Genomic DNA, 13,337 nt, shown 5'->3' on the forward strand with positions numbered 1-13,337 from the left:
TCCACTGGATTAAGGCTGCAGCAGAAGTGGGGTTTTTTTGATAAAGAAATCTGCTGGGTTTGGAAAAATGAGGCTCAGCAGGGGATTCAAGAACTTCATCTCTTGGTAAGCAGCTGAGTATCAAACCTGTCAGTGCATGAGGCACTCCTGTCTGAGCACTGCTTGGTAAAACAACGTCCAAGAGCTTTGGACACCTTCTGCCCAACAGCATCATCATAAACTCTGCCTCCAGGAGACCACTCAGCCCTGAAATGCAGAGCAAGGCCCATGCAAGCAGTGCTGCAGGGAAGGGTGATGCTCCTGGACAGCCTGGGGAGAGCTGCCCCAGAGCCCCTGTCCCTGGCACAGACGCTGCAGGGACACCAGGGGCAGGAGCACAGGGACACCAAAGCCACAGGGACTGTCCAGATGCTCCCAAAGCCCCCCCAGAGCAGCAGGGCTGAGCCAGGGATGCTGCAGGCTCTGAGTACAAACCAAGGCAGAGCACACACAGCACTACAGGCATCACACCATGAAGGACTGATGAAGCTTTGTCTTCCAGGTGAGGAATCACTGCTGCCCAGAATGCGCAGAGAATTCCTGAGTATCTGTCTTCTCTGAAGAGACAGATATAATTTCTTGACAATTCTTATAATTTCTTTCTCAAAAATATCAAATTAACCTCCTCCAAATCACCCAGCACAGTCTCCAAAGACCAGTGTTGATTAAGCCAGGAGAGAAATACTACTTTTTTTCAAGCGTGGTCTAATTATTGTATATTTTACACATAAGGAAGGTCTCTTAAAAACTGTGAACAATCCCCTTACTTCATTTAGCCTGCAGAGTATCTCAGTTTTGCTCAGGACTGTTTCAGCTTGGGGAGCAGCAAAAGATAATAAATTTTAATAGTACTATTACTATTACTTAATTGTTCAAAATTCAAGGTCTCTGGCACATCAGGGGCCAAGACAAAAATCTGCTGACTGAAAAAAACAAGTACATAAACAATTCACTGTAACTGCCTTTCCTCTATCACATATTATATTAAAACCTGATGCAAAATGTTGACTTGGAAGAGCTAAACATAAAGACTCCTTAGATTCCACATAATATATTTGAATAGCATTCACAGAATACCCCAAGACTTGCTAATTTGGTGATGTTATTCTCCCTATATATTTTAAGGCAGTGCTACAGCAAACTGAGATAGGTGGGGTAGGAATTACACCACTTTAATTTCTCCAGGATAACAATTAAAGCTCTGCCAACCTAGGTACTACGCTACACTGAATTTATGAACAAAGGTGAAGCTGAAGATTAATCAGCACATTCAGGCCTGTCAAACTCCTCCAACTCCACAACCTGAATTTATTATGCAAAAATGGCTACAATATGTGAAATTTACTGGCTTAGACACAGAATGTCCCTTACTCAGCAAGCCTTCACCAGGATTCAGAGATGTTTCTTTAGCCAAACAACGAAGCAGGACAGAACCTGAGCCAGCACAGACCTCGTTAAGATTTACAGCACAAGAATTATTTTCAGGGTGGTTGCTGAGGGGTTTGTGAGCTCTGATGGGGCCTAGGAGTGACTGTGGATGGAGCTGTCTGTCCCCATCTCATTCTGTCCCCATCCCTGGGCTGGCTCCCAAGGCCAGCCCTCCCTCCCTCTCTCCAGGCTGTACAGGACACACCCTGAAGTCACTTCTGCAGCACAAGTTTAACACACGTGGCTTCCCTAAACACACTACTTGTAACTCAGTAATCCACGGAAAAGTCAGGAATCCATGGAAGAGCAGCTTCATTAAAAAGAAGGATCGAGCAGTTATGTAAGCAGTGTATGGAAAAAGTCCTATTTCCCAGATTTGGTATTTGCCCAATTACAAAGAGCTTTACTTTCCAACCTCAATATTATGTTACTGAAACTCATTTTTTTTTAACTGAGGAAGATGGAATATTATCTCTGTTGAACTCCAAGTCACTTTGGAAAATAACATTTTAAACAAATTTCCAACCAACACTGTGCAGATGGCACAAAGCCTCTCCCCCTTCATTACAACAAATAAAAATGATGTACAGTGTACTGAGGAGCTGTTCAGCACAGAAACCCCAGGCATCACCTGCACTGAAAGGTGCCTGGAACTCTGCAGGATGCTGGAGCTTAACTCAGAAGCAACAACGCAAAAGATATCACAACTCACAGTTGTTATGCCAGGTTGGACTTGGGCATCTTGGAAGTCCCTTCCAACGTTGAAGATTCCATGTCTACACAAAGAAGTTCTCAAGGGCAATAGCACCAAAGTGGCTTTGCTGCTGTTGTCCTTGGAAACTCTCGCTGCCTTCTGGGCTCTCACAGTAGGAGAGCAACTGCACTGCCACAGGGAGTGACCTCTGCTGAGCCAGGGTCAACAAGCCCCTAGATCGAGCCTTTAAGGCCTCCTCATTTATGAACAAATACAGAAAATACAATTTCTGAATCTCACAGTTCTTGTAAAACTTCTCATGCCTTCTGCTTTCTAATCTGAAACTGATACAGAGCTCATAACAGATTAACTTCTTTCATTCCTGACCACTCCATTTTTTATATACAGTAATATTGCAGTATGTTTTCCTCTCAAATTGTTTTTGAAGATATTTCATGAGTCAGATAAGGTTCCTTTTAAAAACCCTGGCTCTTTAGGTGTTAAACACAAGTAGTAAATCCACTCTGTCAAATTGCCCCATTTATAATATTTAATCTTCCTTCTGTAATCAGGAGAGCTGAAGTGCACATTCAGAGTTGCCTTCCTTTGACACAGTTCTCTTATTACTGTCTCTTTTCCTCACATAATGTCCCACAGCAGCTGTGCCATTATGATGATGCTTTCTCTTCTCTCTTTTTCTTTTTTTTTAACAGCCTCTCTAGCACAAATAATTAAAACATGTATTTACCTTCCATCTCTCGCCTGAGACTAAGTGCACATTTTGCAGGGAGGGGGGCAGTTGTTTGTTTCTTTTTATTTTATTTCTGAGCAGTGACATATTGATGTTTCAGATAATAAATCATTCCAATTTGTTCATCCCTGCCAACAATGGTTTTAATCTTCATTTACGACTTGCAAAGTCCGTTTTGTTGGAAGCGTTTGATAAAATACTCAATTACCATTTTTTTTTGCACTGCAGTTCAACTGCTGTGCTGATAAAGGCTCTAGCTCAGAAGATAAACTGCAAATAATTCCTGAAGAACAAATGTCAGAGGCAGTTTACAATGAATGGGATTTTTTTTTAGCAGATTATTCTCCCACCAAAGTGACAGGGCAGCTCAATATTTATTTTGTTGAGAATGTCATTTAAATATTGTTTGACACCTGCTCCCTGCAGTCAGCTACTCAGCACAGAGCACTTTCAAGGGGTTTGGAGTGAGGTTCCAGATCTAACATATTTCAGGGACTTGATTTAAGAAGTAGAAATGGCAGCTTCAAGACACACTTGGCAATTCTTCCCAGGCAAATAAAGGGAAACACCACCAGAACACATGTGCTGCACACACCTGTGTGCTCAGGGACCCAGGAAAACCACAGGGCAAATGTGTGAGCAAAGGGGAGACCTAAGGAAGAGGCTGAAGTTTTCAACTCATCCCTGTGCAGCTTCCATGACATTAAATTAAAAAAAATGTTTTGGATTACTTTTCCTCTTTTGATGTCTAGGAGAGAAGGTATCTCCAGAGTTCTGTGGCATGTTCCCCTGTGGATACTCTCCAGATGGCTGTGGTGGGCTGCTGGCTGTGCTCAGCTCATCACCAATTGTCTCTGCTGCTCCTTCCCCTGCTCCAGTGTGGGATCCTCCATGGGAGACACTCTTCCATGAATTTCTCCAGCATGAACCCTTCCCACAGGCTGTTCCAGCACGGATCCCTTTCCATGGGGTGCAGTCCTCCCGAACCAGCTGCTCCAGCGGGGTTCCCTGTGGGATCACAAGTCCTGCAGGACCCTGCCCCAGTGTGGGTTCCCAAGGGCTCACAGCCTCCTCCAGCTCCTCCAGGGGCAGGGCTGCCTCACCACCTCCCACTACCAAAACCTGGCCACGTTCAGCAGCTGAACTCGGCTCACACTGCTGCAGTTCCTTACAGCAAAATGGGATTTCCCCCTCTCCCAGGTGTGGAACCAACCTGGAGACAGAGTAATGACCACTGTCAGTCCAAAGCACTTGATCTCAAAAGGATCATTCATACAATATTGTCACCTTATCAGTGGCTCTTCCAGTCCTTTAAAAATCAGAGCATTCTTCCAAAAATGCTCTCCTGAAATGTACACAAACTGTACATGTGAAACACCTGTGAAGGTGCTGAGAGGATGGCACAGCACAGTCAGGGATGTACCCAGAACATTCCCTGAGAAAAGGTCCCTCCCCATCTTTCCACAAAACAAGTAGCCATGAGCCATTTATCTTAATGAATTAAAAGTGTAATTATTGTAATTATGTCTTTTGTTTCAGTTTCTTAATCTGTTTTCAACTACCCTGGTTTATTTGCTTCAGTTATGTGTTGGGTTTTTTTGTGCTAACTCAGTGTTTGTCTGCAGGGGATTCAGAGAACACACTGAAGGTGGAGCCTTCCCCTTTCCTCACGAAACACTTGGAATAAGAAACATGCAGGATTCACACAGTACTGCAAGGGAACAGGAACCCAGCAAAATCAGAGATATACTGTAATTCAACACTGTCTGAAGTGCATCAAGTCCTTTGAAAGGCCATAATCTGCTAAATTAGGTCAGAGATCTATCTGCACTTCAGAGACCTTTATACTCACAACTGGCAGGAAGGAAAATCGTACTAAACCAAAAATATGCTTGAGTTAGTACATTCATCATGCAAATAAATGTGCATAAGCTTTAGTTATAACCCTAACTGTATTTATAAAATACTTCCTCTAACTACATTTATACCCACATATGTATAATAGGCACATATAAATCAGAGCATATATTTTCTCGAGTTCTCATCTCACCTATGAATACTTTGCTCTTCTCTTCAATAAAACAAAATTAAAACTTAAGGATAAAAAAATAGAGAAAGTGTTTTTACAGATAAAATGATACTTGTTTAGCTACTTTTAAAAATTGTAATAAATGAAGAGAGAGTGACTGCAAATGATCTGACCAGAAGAAGTAGAGATGGAGACTTCTGGAATACAATAAGCAGCATGCACTTAAATGAAGCACACACACACACATTAAGTCCAGAAAACAATGCAATGACACATGCAGGACCAGAATGGGAAGGTGGTGACTAATCTGGCCTCCAGGGTTAACAGAACTGGGCAGGGAGCACAATCTAATGATAATGTGAGTTATTACAGAGACAAGATGGAGTATCCAATTCCCCAGCGTGTATGTGCATGTGTACACATGTACATCTGTAAATACATGCTTTACAAACCTATTACTGCTTTTCACCAGCCTCTCAAAAAGTATTGAGATTAATGAATAATTGGGTTTCCAAATCTCTCATTGTTCCTCTGTGCTGCTGTGGCTCAATACAGACATCATTACTTCTCCACCAGCGTAGTGATTCTGTTCGTCATGCCTGAAACAACTACAGCACGGAGATTAAATACAATCTATATCCACATAAATCATTGAATAAATGAATCATGAAATTAATATGTAAATTGTGTGTTTAACCTCTATTTATACAGCACTGTCTGTCACCATGTAGTAAATCTAAAACTAATTGCAAATTCACAACTCTGCAAAAAGAACACCATGGTAAAAGCTTGACATATTTATTAACTAAATGTTGAACTACATTGAGTAAGTAATTAACAGTCATGCCAGAACAGGGAGAGGAAATTATATTTAAGCACAGATGTCACCTGTATGAAATGGCTAAAACTATTTTAGATTAGATTTTGATATTAATCAAAGAATACTCCTATTTAATTTTTGACAGACAAATCTGTTTCCATTTATTCATGATTCCATTAAACACTCTGGTTTTAAACCTGAATGTCATGTCCATTCTCAGTCTGGTATGTTCCTTTTAATATGTCTTTTAAAAGAAAATGTGAAGAAGAAAACAGTAAGGTTAAATGGTAATAAAGTCTTCTTACAGTGTAGACAAAATGCCCTCAAAGGATGAGAAAAATTATTTTATATTAGGTTAAATTCTGTTATTTATTTCTTTGATATATAAAGAACTGAACACAAGCCTTAAGATACCATCTCTAATTTCATCTCTACATATTTCCAGTGCTTTCTGATGAACAAAAGGCACCTCGCCTTGGATGGTCATGGAAGGTCCCCAGCTGCATGCACCAACACAAAGATCCTTCCTAAGTCATTGTTCTAGAATTGCAATATATTTAAGACATATAACATCAAAATAGATGTTACAATGAAAGTACCTGCAAAATGTGTTTGTAGCTTCCCAAGAGTCACTCAGGTACTCAGAACAAAAGGGAGGAGAGATGTTCTCCCTTCAGGCAGCCAAAACTGATCCCATGGCACAAGGTAAGTGATGCCCATCAGGAGTACCCTGCTGCCAAACACAAACTTCATTGTGGAATTCCTTATATTAACCATTTTTCTTAAAATCTTCAGCTGCTGAAACTAGGCAAATATAGCAAGAATCACCAGAAAAGAGAAGAAATTTTATCTATGAAATCAGACTGGTCCTATGTCACCTCCCTTCTTTGCTTTTACCTTCAACAGGTCAATGCAGGCACCCTACAAGTGCAATTCCCAAGCAGGATGTGAGCACAAGGCAGGTTCATAACCATGGAAAAATGAATCCTTGCTGAATATTAGAACAGCAGAGTGAAATCGATTATATAATAAATATGTACTTTAAAACACAGCAACTGGCCCACTGGGCAAACTTCCTTTCTTAACAGGCACTATACATTTGAAAAATATCCCAAGTAAATTCCAGTGGATTCAAATGGAAAATGCACCCTGCTAGGAAAACAAGTGATTCCAGCAAAGAGGGGGAGATCCTGAAATAACCAATACTGATGAGAAAACTCAGAAATAAATTTATGCACTTGTTTCCAGGGCTTTTAGTCAAGATAAACTCAGATAAAGCAGAGAAATTTTACTTCATATGGAATTTATAGATTTGAGCTATCCCCTCATGGCAAATCCATCCTGCCCACAGTGCCTGATGGGGCTACAAGCAGGAGGATCCCCATCCCACAACCTGCACTGCACAGCCACAAAGAGATGAGGTGATTTGTCCAAGGTCACCACACAAACCATTTCCAGGGCCAGCAATGAGACCCAAGTTCCTCAACTCCTGGTTCTGGCAACTGGACCATGATGCCTTTAAGTGTATTACAGCAAACTATTCCTTGTGTCATCAATCTCAGCTCCAGAAGCACTCTAAATCACTCCAGGATTATGACATTTTTATGGGAGGACAGCACTTCATTACAGACCTGAGAACTTGGGAGGAAGAGCAGGAAAAACTCCCTAAGGTGCTGAGAAAATCTCAGGAGCTACGCTGGAAAACAACTGTCTATAAAGACAAAACATGGAAACTGCTGTTTACTACTTGCTATTTCTTATCCATTTACCCATCTATTTTCTACAATTTTTAGCAGTTTCAGGGTCACAGAGAAGAGAAATAGCAGCCTGTGCCCCATGTCCTATGGCTAAAAGGAACAGTTCCCATTACACAGACAGTTTACAAGCAGAGTTTGAACAAGCTATGGGATTTTTCCTGAATGATAAATAAATTGCTGCAATCATGTACAAATTTCCAAAGTTTTAAAATAAATTCAAAACAACCTCACAAACCAGAGGTCACTGTGGACTGTGAGGTTCAGTGTGGAAGCAGCAGACTGTGTATGTGTAACAAAGAACTCAACATCCCACTGGGCACAGGAGGGATTCAAATGATTACTCATAATAGAGTCAGAACTTACAGATTAGACAAACAAAAAGGCAAGGCACAACGTAAAGTATGTAAAACAACAAGCAGAAATAAGGAATCATCTAGGGAGGAACAAATGGGATGGTTATGAGAATGTGAGGTCTGTGGTGAAACAAACAGTAGTTGTTGAAGAGACGGAAGCAGAAGAGATGGCACAGACATGAAGAGCAGAAAACCTCTTAAGTAGTGGAGAAAAAAATAAAAAGAACACATCTGCGAACATTTAGCAGTTGTGGTTAAGGTGAAGGTGTGACCATTTTAGCAGAGCCATCCTGTAGGAGCAGCCTCTCTGTTCCCAGCTGCACTGGCAGCAAGTCACCAACTGCAGAGCACGAAGAGCCACATTTAATTCCAGAGAACAGGAATTATTCAGACAGGAGTGGAGATTCTTGCAAAGACTCAAGCACTGATGCCTTCAGGACAGGCAAGGCCCCTCCTGGAGCAGCTTTAATGATCACAGTTCCAAAGGAACCAACCAGAGCTTTCCCTCACTTGCCCACACCATTCCTTCTCAGTGTCTTCTAGAGTCTCTTTTAATCAACTCCATTATTTTGTCTGGCCTAGTGTTTCAGATTTAGCAGTTGTCTTAAGAAAATTATTGGCCCTATAATTTAAGAATTTCCATCCCATTTCAATTACTCAAGTCCCTCACATGACCAAATTGTCATCTTTATTCTTCTCTATATTGACAATATCTTCTTACATTTGTCATCAGCAAACTGTATTACCACATGTCCTCTGTGTCTGGGTGATCACAAAAATATTTAATAAGATCAGACACAAAAAAATCCTTGATAACTCAATCAAGTAACCTTTCTTAAGTCTGATAATTTCAAATTATATTGAACATGCTTAAGCTGCTTTCCCCACTTTTTGCCAACCTATCCAGGGAATTTCCTTAACTACATGCTCTACAGAAGTCCAGACAGCAATGGCAACCTTTCCTATTTCTAGAAAAATCAGTAATCTTAGCAAACACAGCTATTGAGTCAGCTTTGCACAATCTACTCATGGAAAATCACAGGACATTGTGTCTAACTATCCACTTCTCTGCCTGGTTTGAATTATATTCAATAACAAAGTGTGTTTCAAATTCTCCTCTGCAAATTAGATGAATTATTACCTCTAAGTTTTCCATGTTTCCTACTATGAAATCTATATTGATAAGCTCCCTAAACTTAATAAAACCTCATATGAATCTGCCAAGATAAATTAAGTTATGTTCACATATCTGTCCTTACTGGGGCATAAGAAGGATCCACAGTATTTGCTGACCAGGGTAACCAAACCCTGCAGCAGCTCAGGACCCCCAAAGCTCCCCTTTGAAGAAGGGCAGAAGGATTTAAAGCAAACCCTGAAGCAGAGCTTCTTCACAGCAGACACAAGATGAACCTAAGCTGCACACAGGATCAGAAACAAATGGCAGCAAGGGGAGGAGGAGCACACCTGCATCCATGGGCAGCTTCCACAAGCAGTGCCTGTGTGCCAGGGCTGATCCTCAGAGCTCTCAGACACACAAGTCACAGGCGCGCACCAGCCCCACGATCATTTCTTGCTGCACTTCAGAGCTCTTTGGGAACTGCTGATCCTCAGCTTCCCTTCTGGGCAGGAGGGCTGGATCACCACACCATCCTGGCTGAGTACCACAGTCCAAAGGCAATGAAGGAGCCACAGAACCAGCTAGGCTGGAGAAGACCTCTGAGATCACAGAGTCCAACCTGTGAGTGATCACCACCTTGTCACCCAGCGCAGAGCACTGAGTGCCACCTCCAGGGATGGGGACTCCAGGAGCTGTCACCACCTCAGACCTCACTTCCCACACAGGAATTCAGAGCAGCCCATCACCCCAGCAGCCAGATTAAAGGCAGCAGGGAGGGGAGGGAGGAGAGGCCATAAAGCAGCTTCTTTCTGCCCTGCATAGGGCCCAGATTGCCACAGCGCTGTTTTTCAAGCCACTAATGGCTCTGATATTGTTTCCACAAGAGATTTACGTTAAAAAGATAACTTTCCTCACTTTTGCTTTTCATTTCTGTCCCTTTCCCTGCCCGACATTTCATTCGGGGAGGGAGAGGGAGCTGCTCATTTCCGCAGAGCCCAGAACAATCTCAGATTTATGAGGTGCAGGGAGCCCATCAGGGTGATAGAGCAATCTTTCCAGCAGACATCTCTCCATTACTGGAGCTGATGCCTCCCTGCCCTGGTGCCACTGCTGGACGGATCTGTCAGCCCCAACAGGGGGGCTCTGGGCCCTGCCAGCCCCCTCACCCATCTGTCATCTTTATCTCTGCAGCTCCTCTTCAACTCTTCACGTGCAGCTTCACCGCCTCGAGTTGTTTTTTATTTTTTTTTTTAAACAAAACCTTTGAATGAAAAGGCACATTTCCAACTCGGCGTCTTATGTGACTTTATTTTCCGCCTTATTTTATGATGAAGTTATTTTAGCTTTTATGAAAGGAAATAATGGGTAAAGATGAAGGCTTCATTCCACTGTGCTGACAACATACTGGTGGAGAAATGGTGCAGTTAATAATGTAAACTTGATGTATGTAAGCACAGCTGGTTTGGGAACATCTTTTCAGTAGCACTAATTTATACTTTGCCTTTATTTTGTGTTTTGGTTTATGATTTTGATTAGCCACTAGAATGAGCTCTCTTAATTGCTTTCTGCTAAACTGCTTAAAAGCAAAAAAAAACCAAAAAACCAAAAAACAAAACCTACCCCACCCCTAGAAATTGAAACCATGCAACCTGCTTTACTTTATTAGACTTTTACTATGTTTTTTAACTAGACTTTTACATTCAAAAATCAAAACCCAATATTAAAGGCTGTCAGATACCCTCTGGGCTCTGAAGGAACAGAAAAAAGAGAGGAGAAATCCTGAACCCTCAGCAGCATTTACTCATCAGCAATTTTAAATTCTGTATCACACAAACTTCTTCCAGTGATCTGCTTTAGTTTTTGCATCTTAATTCAAGGTTTGATGCCCAAAATACATATTATTACCAGTATTAAATGGCTACTCCTTTCATTTCCTGTCTCCCAGCACTCCCTAAATTCATTCTGTATTTACTTATCAAAAAAGGCAAACATAATGCATGGAGGAAAAAAGAAGAGAGTGGGAGATGCCCAGTTAAGAGAGTCATACATCAATACACAACCTCTGCATTCCTGAGCAGACACTGAAGACATTTAATATTTACTTCTTCTGACAAAACAGTTTTAAAACTGTTTTCTATTACTTTTATTTTATTTTAAACTTAAATCTCTAACTGCTGTGAAAGGCTTTCAGAAATTTTTGTTTTATCAAGAATGCAGGACTTGAAAAAGGCCACATGCAAGCAGCTCTTGTTAAATTTATTAATAAACTTTCTCAAAGTAAAACTGAATAGAGTATTGAGGCTATCACAACTGAAATAGTCATTGCAGAATTAGAAACATATAATTAAGCTAAAAGGTTTCCACCTGCAAACAATGATTTTTTTTTTTAATTAAAATAAGCTTGCAACACTGAAAGTGGGCTTTGTAACTTTTCAAAGATCTCTTCTCAGCACTTTTAACCCTAGGGGTGCCCAACTGGATACCCCAAAAATCAGCATCAGCTGTTCTTTTTCTTAACCAGAGGGATTCATGGCAACTCACGTCACACTTCCAAGGTTATTTTCCACAGACAAAACACAACAAATATTTCCAAAAACAAGATCTGGAAATATCTCTAGTCCTACATACCTCAAACGTACATTCTGCAAGTTGGTTTCCAACACAACAGCTAAGGAAAGGCCAGAGCACTTCATGGGAAATGCTCAACAACTGGTAAATTCCCAGCACCATCACTGCAAACTCCCATTGTCTGGGCAGAACAGAATTCGTGAATCTGCCCTTTGTTGAAATTCAGTGGACAAACTCTTTCTTCCAGCCTCGGCATGGAGAAGGAAGTTAATCACCTGATTTAAAGGTGGCTGCTCTTTATATTACCTCTGCAGTGAAGTGACAGTCATCAGGCTTTTACAGTGACACTGCCATGATCAATGCTGCAGTCTCAGGTGTTAATGCTTCATCTACCTTTAAAAGCAAATCTAATAACCCAGAAAGATCAATATTATTAGTTTGTTATCCCATGTTAAATTATTGTGAATTTCCTACATTTTTACAGAATTCATCAGTGGCATTGACCATAGCCCAAAAATGTTAATGCTAAACAGCACATCCCTGACTTGGGAACTATCAGACCCCTGCAAAATGTGCAGATTGACAGTAAAACCCATCTGAAAATTTTTTTGGCAAAACTGTTCTGCAAAATTCCACACCAAAACAGCTGAAAAGGGCAGTGAGAACAGAGCTCAATCCCTCAGCTCAAAGCTGCCGAGCAGACAACAGCTGTACCAGAGACACTGGGCAGCTTCAGGGGAGCAGGGACAGCAGCATCCCAGGCTGCTTCTGAACAAAGAACAATTGCACAAGGATCCAAAGTATATGGGGGGAAAGGAGAAAGAGGTGGAGGCCCTAATCCCTGCACTATTTGCCTTTTTCCCCCAAGCATTTTATTTACTCAAAATCCAAGTGCCAGCTGTAGGGTGCCACACCACAGGCTGGTACCACTGACTGGGGTGAGCAGCAATGCCAGGGGCCTGGTACATCTGCAGGAAGCTTTTATCCACTTTAATGTCTTTTTTTAAAAGCATCCAAGTATGAAATGGATCCAGTCTTCCACCACAAGCTGCTCAGAACATCAGCCACAGCAATGAAAACTGGAAGACGACAACCTGGCTCAATGAGTCAAACATCCACCACTTAGGAGAAATCAGGCTGGAAACCCAAGAAACCCAACTCATGAGCTACTGTTCTGACTTTTAGGGCCCCTCAGTATTTGCCACAGCTTCCCAAAGCCATACTTAAGCCTCTTAAACATAAATTCTACTACTTCCTTCCTCCCATAGCCACCTCTTAGAGTACTTCTCACATGTCTTGTGGGAAAAGAACCTTTTCATAAAGAAAAAGTCAAATATTTTTTAAAGGTCGTGAAAAAAAAGACATTTTAATATAACAATCTATTTTGCAGCCAACTCAACTAACTTCTGCAAGAAAAACATTTAGTCAGTATTAAAAAGCAGAAAGCACCTTACATTTTGATTAATTTGATACTCCTGTATTATGCATAAAGCCACTCATTCATTTTGCCCTGCAAACTATTCTTATCCAAGAACAGATACGATCAGAGCAAAGCAGTGAAAAATTTTATTAAAGTAAACACAATCCCAGTGGAACATGCTCGTCATGGAAATACACCAGCAGCTGCTAAAAAATGGGCCATTTCATATGGATGTAATAAATATTTTCATGGACACCTATCTACTGTTCTTTCAAAGTTTTAAATGCATAACTAGTAAGAAGCTTTTCCTGGTGTCTGCCTAAGCAGATGTCAGTCACCCACCACATGTCAGACATTTAAA

The 13,337-nt window shown here is 41.2% G+C and overlaps 1 protein-coding gene across 3 annotated transcripts in view; it reads right to left on the minus strand.

Annotated features, from left to right (window-relative positions):
* The window catches only part of DACH2 (dachshund family transcription factor 2), a 242,103-nt gene that overhangs the window by 198,100 nt on the left and 30,666 nt on the right, over positions 1-13,337 (minus strand). The gene's annotated exons all lie outside the window — the stretch shown is intronic.

Source organism: Camarhynchus parvulus, chromosome 4A (assembly GCF_901933205.1).
Source record: "Camarhynchus parvulus chromosome 4A, STF_HiC, whole genome shotgun sequence".
In the NCBI taxonomy this organism is placed as follows: Eukaryota; Metazoa; Chordata; class Aves; order Passeriformes; family Thraupidae; genus Camarhynchus; species Camarhynchus parvulus.